Consider the following 7,912-nt stretch of genomic DNA (forward strand, 5'->3'; position numbering starts at 1 on the left):
GACGATTTTATTCTCAATTGGATCCAAGTCATGGTTTTAGTGCACGGTATTGGATTGGGTATCGGTCACCTTCAATACCAATACGATATATACATTGATTGACCATATCGGACAATTTTACCCATAATTTTCTTAAAAAATAGATTTTTTACTATTTTACCCCTTATCCGTATTGTTTCATCAATACAATATCAGCACAATATATGGGATCAGTGGCAAGAAATACCAATGGGCGATACCGATAACTCAAACCAAGCGTGTACTACTAGAGTCGCACAAATTTGAAAAAAACTGGCCCCCCATTAAAATTAAGCAATTTCACTGGTGAGTTGAAAAATTAGTAATTAACAGAGAGAGGAGCGAGTCACCTTTTTCTTGTCCCTGGCGGCGATGCAACGTCTCCAAACTTGCAGTTGGTATAGGCAGTGAAGAGCCATTAATGCTTGACTGCAACCTTCTCTTCTCCAATGGAACCACCATAAAAGGTGGTGAAAATGATATCTTCTTCTTTTGTTTCAGCTGGTTGAAACCTCCTAATGAAACAGGAATAAAAGATGATCTTTCCATCAAAGAAGAGCTTAAGAATTCTTTGGCCACCCCCATGAATCTTAAAATAGCTAGCAGGATCAGTTTCTAAAGCTATTCCTTCCCTGTATAGGATGTATAGTGAGAATGAACTTTTGAGAAGAAGAAAATCTATCAGAGAAGATTCATATGAACTTTTGAGAACATATGAGTTTATGACCCGGATCCATGAATATTCACCTTAATAATAACCAATACAAAGAATTTGTTGAGAATTTATTTTGTGCAAGTGGGTGTCCAATCCAGATATCCTCCTCCAATGATGTTACACGGCCTTTCTAGCTACGGAATGGGCAGTTACATTTGTCTCTTTAGGAATAAAGGAGAGTCAATCTCCCACAATCTATGGGAGGTGGTCCCCACACCCTAGAGTTGGTCTCCACATCTCATGGATGGTGGTGTATGGTGTAAGATCCACTCTTGTGGTTAGATGCCTCTCCGTCAATTTTGGAGAAGTATCTTTATAAGAATTAAGTAACCGAAATTTTTTATCACTCCCTTGCACCGTATCTTATATTTATTTAATTAAACTCCACTACTCAAACTGTTACGTGCAAGAGAATCTGAAAATAAAATTAAATAAAAGGAGAGACAATAAAAAAAAAAAGATGAAGAGAGATAAATTTGAGACTTTACGGAGTAAGCCGCAAATATAACAATTAATAAATATAAAAAAATAATTAATATATAAAATAACTGTATAATTAGTAGGTATGTAACACAAACTTTGTATTATGATTCGTCCAAAAATTCAAATTCCTATCTCCCTGCCTAATAGTTTTTAGAATACCCAAATTACACCTTTATTTTGAATAATCCAACCCACACTTTACATGCAGTCTATTCAATTTAATTGGTTTGGAATCAAACCAATTTATTGATTGAATCGGGGGAATGTATAATAGTCTCCTTTCACTATCTCTCTTAAGCATCAGAGGATCCCTCCTTGGTGTAAATCGACTCGCTGATGTATTCTCTATTCCTCTATGCAGGCTATTATGCAGAGAGACTGGCCGTGGAAATTTCTTAACGTACACAATAAGACTGAACTAGGGAAATCAAGAGAGACCAAATCAAAAAATAGAGAGATGGAACTGTTGGGTAATTGTATTACAATTCCTTACAAATAATTGAAACAACACGAATTGCAATACAATAGATTAAGCAGTAGAAACTAGGCTTGACCTTTGGCTGAAATGAGAAGACCAAAGCTTGAATTTGATGTAGAATCACACCCGCAACAACTTGAACAAGCTTGAGGTTGAGTCACACTTGTGGTGCTGCCTTTAAGGTAATTGATGCCTCCTACTGCCAAGGAGTGTTCTGCACCACTACCCCAAGATAAAACAACCTCCAACTAGAAGATGAAGCAGTCCTTCTAGTCCCTTGAAGGAGCCAAGAGCTTCAACACAGCAACCCTCTAACACACTTAGAAGAAAAGAGAGAGAGAGAGAATAATACTCCTAGTGATTGCTAAGTATGGGCATGAACATGTATCCAAAGATGTCTCTTACAAAGCAATTGGTTGGATTTATATAGGCCCAAGACCAATCCTTGCATTCCCTTGGAATTCTCAAGATTAACCATCCACTTATGACCAAATTGAAGAATAAGATTTATGGGCATGAATATGGACATGAATTGGAGGTTAATTACAAATTCATGGTCATTCCCCACTAAGGGTCATGAATGACCTTAAAATTCATTCATTCTCCACTAAGACCATAAAGGCCTTAAAACCCCATAAAATGGTCATTCTCCACTAAGGACCATAAAGGCCTTAATACCCATAAAGGAAGAGACATCACCTATGGCCATGAATTGAGAAATCAATCTCATTCAATATCCTTGACCCACCTTCCCACTCATGATAGTGACCATGAATAGACTTTAGGGTACCCATAGAATGTTACAACCTTTGGAATTACTTCTTTGATCACATGGGTCCCACACCATAACAAAGCAATCAAAAAATTTTGAAACTTAAAATAAAATAAAATATATTTTAAATCTAACAATCCCCCACAAGTTTCAAAACGACACGAGACACACATCTTGTGATGAATTAGACACTATAGGACACATCGTTGTAGGTGTCTTGGACTTGAACCTACACTAGGTCTAATGAACCGCGCTACGAGTAGAGGTGGAGTCGACTCCTTGAACCTTTTCTCATTGGTGTAGCTGACCGTCCCATCAACCATATCCCATAGGTCGACTCTTGTGCTACCCATCATAAAATCACTTTGGACTTTTGAACCGGCCATATCCCTTATCTTGAACTCGTGAATGTTTTAGAGAACTTGCCTATAAGTTCTCATCGGCGGCGGCCACACCCCCTACATTCACTTAGGTTAGTCCCTAGTGTGCACCACAACTGACACACCCCCACATTTCCTGGGATTAGACTAATTAAGAGCTTTACCGCTCAACCTCTTTCTTTGTGGTAGTACTACTTTCACCATCTACTGACTTAGAATGAATATTTATACAAGTAGTAGTACAAAACCGGTCAACCAGTGATTTCGTTTGTACCCCTTGAACCTAATTCAGGCATTTAGCCTCTTCACATAGGTAGGGTGTCCATCACATGACCTATGGATTAGGCATTAACCCCATTCCTGTAGATGCATTACACAAGTTCTTGACAGACATAGGCTTTGTGAACATGTCAGCTTGGTTACTTTCTGACTTCACATAATCGATAGCTATCATTCCTTCATCTATGTACTGTCTCACAAGGTTGTGTCTGAGGCGTATGTGCCTCCTCTTACCATTGTATATCCGGTTCTTGGCTAGATGTATAGCCGCTTGGTTATCACAATATAGTGATACCGATGGCGCCGGTTTTTGCCACAATGGAATACCCGCCATTAAATTTCTAAGCCATTCGGCTTCCGTTCCTGCCTTTTCCAAGGCTATGAACTCAGCTTCCATGGTAGAGCTTGTCCCACAAGATTGCTTTGTGGACTTCCAGGAGATTGCACCGCCTGTTAGTGTAAACACATATCCACTAGTAGCTAAGGACTCGTTTGTATCCGAAATCCAATTTGCATCACAATACCCTTCCAAAATTGCTGGTTTACCACTATAGTGTAAATTATAGTTTATAGTGCCTTTTAGGTACCTTAATAACCTATCAACTGCGCTCCAATGTTCCTTACTTGGATTGTGAGTATGTTGACTCAACTTTCCTACCGCAAGGGCAATATCTGGACGCGTACAATTCATTAGATATGTGACCGAACCAATAATTTGAGCATATCTTTTTTGATTCACTGGTTCACCTAGATTCCTTTTCAAGTGACACCCCATATCAAAAGGTGTTTTAACCGCTGAAACTTCATGGTACCCATACCTTTCAAGTATATTTTCTGCATATCGGGCTTGGGATAATGAAATATGATTTCCTTGCTTGGTGATTTTGATCCCAAGGATCATATCAGCCTCTCCTAAGTCTTTTGTGTCGAAACTAGACATCAAAAGTTTCTTAGCTTGATTAACCATTTCCAAGTTTGTTCCCATTATGAGCATATCATCTATATATAGTAGTATGAATACACCCCTACCACCATGAAACCTGCTATATAAGCATCTTTCAGCGTCATTTACAACGAATCCATTTGAAATTAGAACCTTGTCCAATTTTTCATGCCATTGCTTCGGTGCTTGCTTCAATCCATATAAGGATTTCCGAAGTTTGCAAACCTTTCGCTCTTGACCAATTACAACACAACCTTCTGGTTGCTTTATGTAAATTTTCTCCTCTAAGTCCCCATTAAGAAATGCCATTTTCACATCCATTTGATGGATGACCAGGTTATATATTGACGTCATTGCCAACATAACCCTTATCGTGGCAATTCTAGACACCGGGGCAAATGTGTCAAAGTAATCAATATTAGGCTTTTGCCTAAAACCTTTGACAACAAGTCTGGCCTTGAAACGATCAAGTGACCCATCACTTTTTAATTTCTTTCGAAATATCCACTTGGTTTCCAAAGTTTTGGAGCCGAATGGTAAATCCACCAATTCTCAAGTGTTATTCGCCAAGATTGAATCTAGTTCACTCTTGATTGCCTCTTTCCAAAAGACGGCATCCAGTGATGTAATAGCCTCTTTGTATGTAAGAGGATCCTTGTCTACTAAATAGACAAGCCACTCATCATTTGTATATTTGGGTCTTTTGAGTCGTTTGCTCATCCTAGGTCGACTTTCGTCATCATTACTCAATTCTTGATTGGTAACCCTTTCATTTGACTCCATTTCCCCATTAGTCAATTGACTATCCTTACTTATAGGTAATATGGACTTAAAGGGAAATAAATTTTCAAAAAACTCAACATCTCTTGATTCTATGATGCTATTTGGTTCAATAACATCATCCATAGCTTTGATCACCATGAACCGGTATGCCGTACTATTTGTAGCATAACCCAAAAACACACAATCACATGTTTTTTGTCCCAATTTTCTTTTCTTGGAATCCGATAACAACACCTTAGCCAAACAACCCCAAACCCGTAGATGTTTTAGACTTGGTTTTCTACCAAACCATTTCTCAAATGGAACCATACCAGTCTTGCTATGTGGGATTCTATTTGATAGATAACATGCCGATAGCATGGCTTCCCCCCACATATCAAGTGGTACACCTGAACTCAAAAACATAGAGTTCATCATCTCTTTAAGAGACCTATTTTTCCTTTCGGCAACCCCATTTGATTCCGGTTGGTATGGAGCGGTTGTTTCATGGATAATTCCATTTTCCTCACAAAACTTATCAAGGTTAAAGTATTCAGCCCCTCTATCAGTTCTAAGTCTCTTAACCTTCTTACCAAGTTGATTTTCAACTTTCATTTTGTAAGATATGAACGCCTTTCCGGCCTCATCCTTTGATTTGAGTAAATACACCATGGTATATCTAGAGTGGTCATCTATGAAAGTTATGACATAGTTGTTTCCTCCCCTAGACTCATATGACTTATAGTCACATAAGTCACTATGGATTAATTCCAAGAGATTACTCTTCCTATCCATAGTCTTGTGAGATTTTTTGGTTAACTTTGCCTCTACACAAGTTATGCACTTGTTTACAGGGGATTCCACCTTATCGGTGATCATGCCTAACTTGCATAGTTTGGTGATATATTTCACACTACTATGACCCAACCTACCATGCCACAAATCAAAAAAGTTAGAAGAGACAATCATGTAAGCAGAAGAAGTACTAGTTTTCTCAATTACAATATTTCCAACACTTAGTACAAACAACCCCTCACTAAGGTATCCCTTCCCCACAAAAATATTATTTTTAGTGATAACCGCCTTATCACTTTCAAAAGCCAATTTCATTCCTACTTTATTAAGCAAAGGAACTGAAATTAAATTGCGCCTAATATCCGGCACATGAAGAACATTGGTGAGAACCATAGTCTTCCCTGAAGTGAGTTTCAAAGTCACTTTTCCTTTTCCCATAATAGGAGCACTTTGGGAATTTCCCATAAATACCTTTTCATCCTCTGTATTCATGGAATAAGAGGAAAACATCTTCAGATCACCACAAATATGTCTTGTGGCACCGGTATCCAATACCCAATCTTTTGATTTTTCAATCAAATTTGCTTCCATGACCATAGCAATAAAGACGTTGTCTTCAACTAGGTTCACCTTTTCAGAATTTTTCTTCCTGAACCGACAATCTTTTTTGAAGTGTCCTAGCTTACCACACACAAAACAAGTAAGTTTCTTCTTCTTGAAAGAAGGCTCATCATTGTCTTGACGATTCTTCCTTTTCTTGTTTTGTTTGTTGGTCTCTACCAAGTTCGCTTTTAGGCATCTTTCCCCAAGGTCTTTTTCACCCTTGTCCTTGTGCCGGTTCTTCTCCTCAATTTTGATCCTTACAATCAATTGGTCTAGAGTCAACTCCGTCTTCTTATGTTTCATAGACGCCTTAAATGCATCCCAAAAAGATGGAAGCTTTTCAATCAAGGCACCGGTCACAAATTCTTCCGGTAGAACTATCTTTTCCTTTGCTAGCTTTCCAACCAAAATTTGAAATTGATCAATTTGGCTTGAGACGGTGTCACTATCTTTCATAGCAAAGTTTAGAAAGTTAGCCACCAAGTACTTCCTTGAACCAGCATCCTCAAGAGAGTACTTTTTTACCAACGCATTCCAAATCGAACATGCATACTCCAAAGAACTATACACATGGTATAGGTCATTTGATAATGCATTCAAAATTCGATTCTTGCACTGGTAATCCGCTTGAATCCAAGCCACCCTTTTGCCCTCCTTTTCAGGATCATTACTTTTTTCTGGCATGGGTTCAGTCAAGGCAAATACCACCCCAATTTGGGCTAACGCAAACAACATCATTTGCCTCCATCGTTTGAAGTTTTGACCTCCAAACTGTTCGATCTTGTCAAATTCAGAGATAATCCTCATCTTACCCAAATCCGGGATAAGCTCTGTCACCAACGGGATAACATTGGTGGGAATTGAGTCAACGGTAGGAAAAAGAGGAATCTCCTTACCATTGTGGCTAACAGGAACTCCGCCTTTTTGGTTGTTGATTGCTCCTTCAATACTTGTATTTGAAGAATTTCCTTCATTGGCAGCTCCATCAGCGGTGTTGTTGTTCGAAGCATCACCCTTGTTGCTTACGTCTCCAAGATCAGCCATGAGATCTTATATTATCAATTACCTTAAACTTGTTGGGTAATTGTATTACAATTCCTTACAAATAATTGAAACAACACGAATTGCAATACAATAGATTAAGCAGTAGAAACTAGGCTTGACCTTTGGCTGAAATGAGAAGACCAAAGCTTGAATTTGATGTAGAATCACACCCGCAACAACTTGAACAAGCTTGAGGTTGAGTCACACTTGTGGTGCTGCCTTTAAGGTAATTGATGCCTCCTACTGCTAAGGAGTGTTCTGCACCACTACCCCAAGATAAAACAACCTCCAACTAGAAGATGAAGCAGTCCTTCTAGTCCCTTGAAGGAGCCAAGAGCTTCAACACAGCAACCCTCTAACACACTTAGAAGAAAAGAGAGAGAGAGAGAATAATACTCCTAGTGATTGCTAAGTATGGGTATGAACATGTATCCAAAGATGTCTCTTACAAAGCAATTGGTTGGATTTATATAGGCCCAAGACCAATCCTTGCATTCCCTTGGAATTCTCAAGATTAACCATCCACTTATGACCAAATTGAAGAATAAGATTTATGGGCATGAATATGGACATGAATTGGAGGTTAATTCCAAATTCATGGTCATTCCCCACTAAGGGTCATGAATGACCTTAAAATTCA

This window comes from Telopea speciosissima, chromosome 3 (assembly GCF_018873765.1).
Source record: "Telopea speciosissima isolate NSW1024214 ecotype Mountain lineage chromosome 3, Tspe_v1, whole genome shotgun sequence".
NCBI lineage: Eukaryota > Viridiplantae > Streptophyta > Magnoliopsida > Proteales > Proteaceae > Telopea > Telopea speciosissima.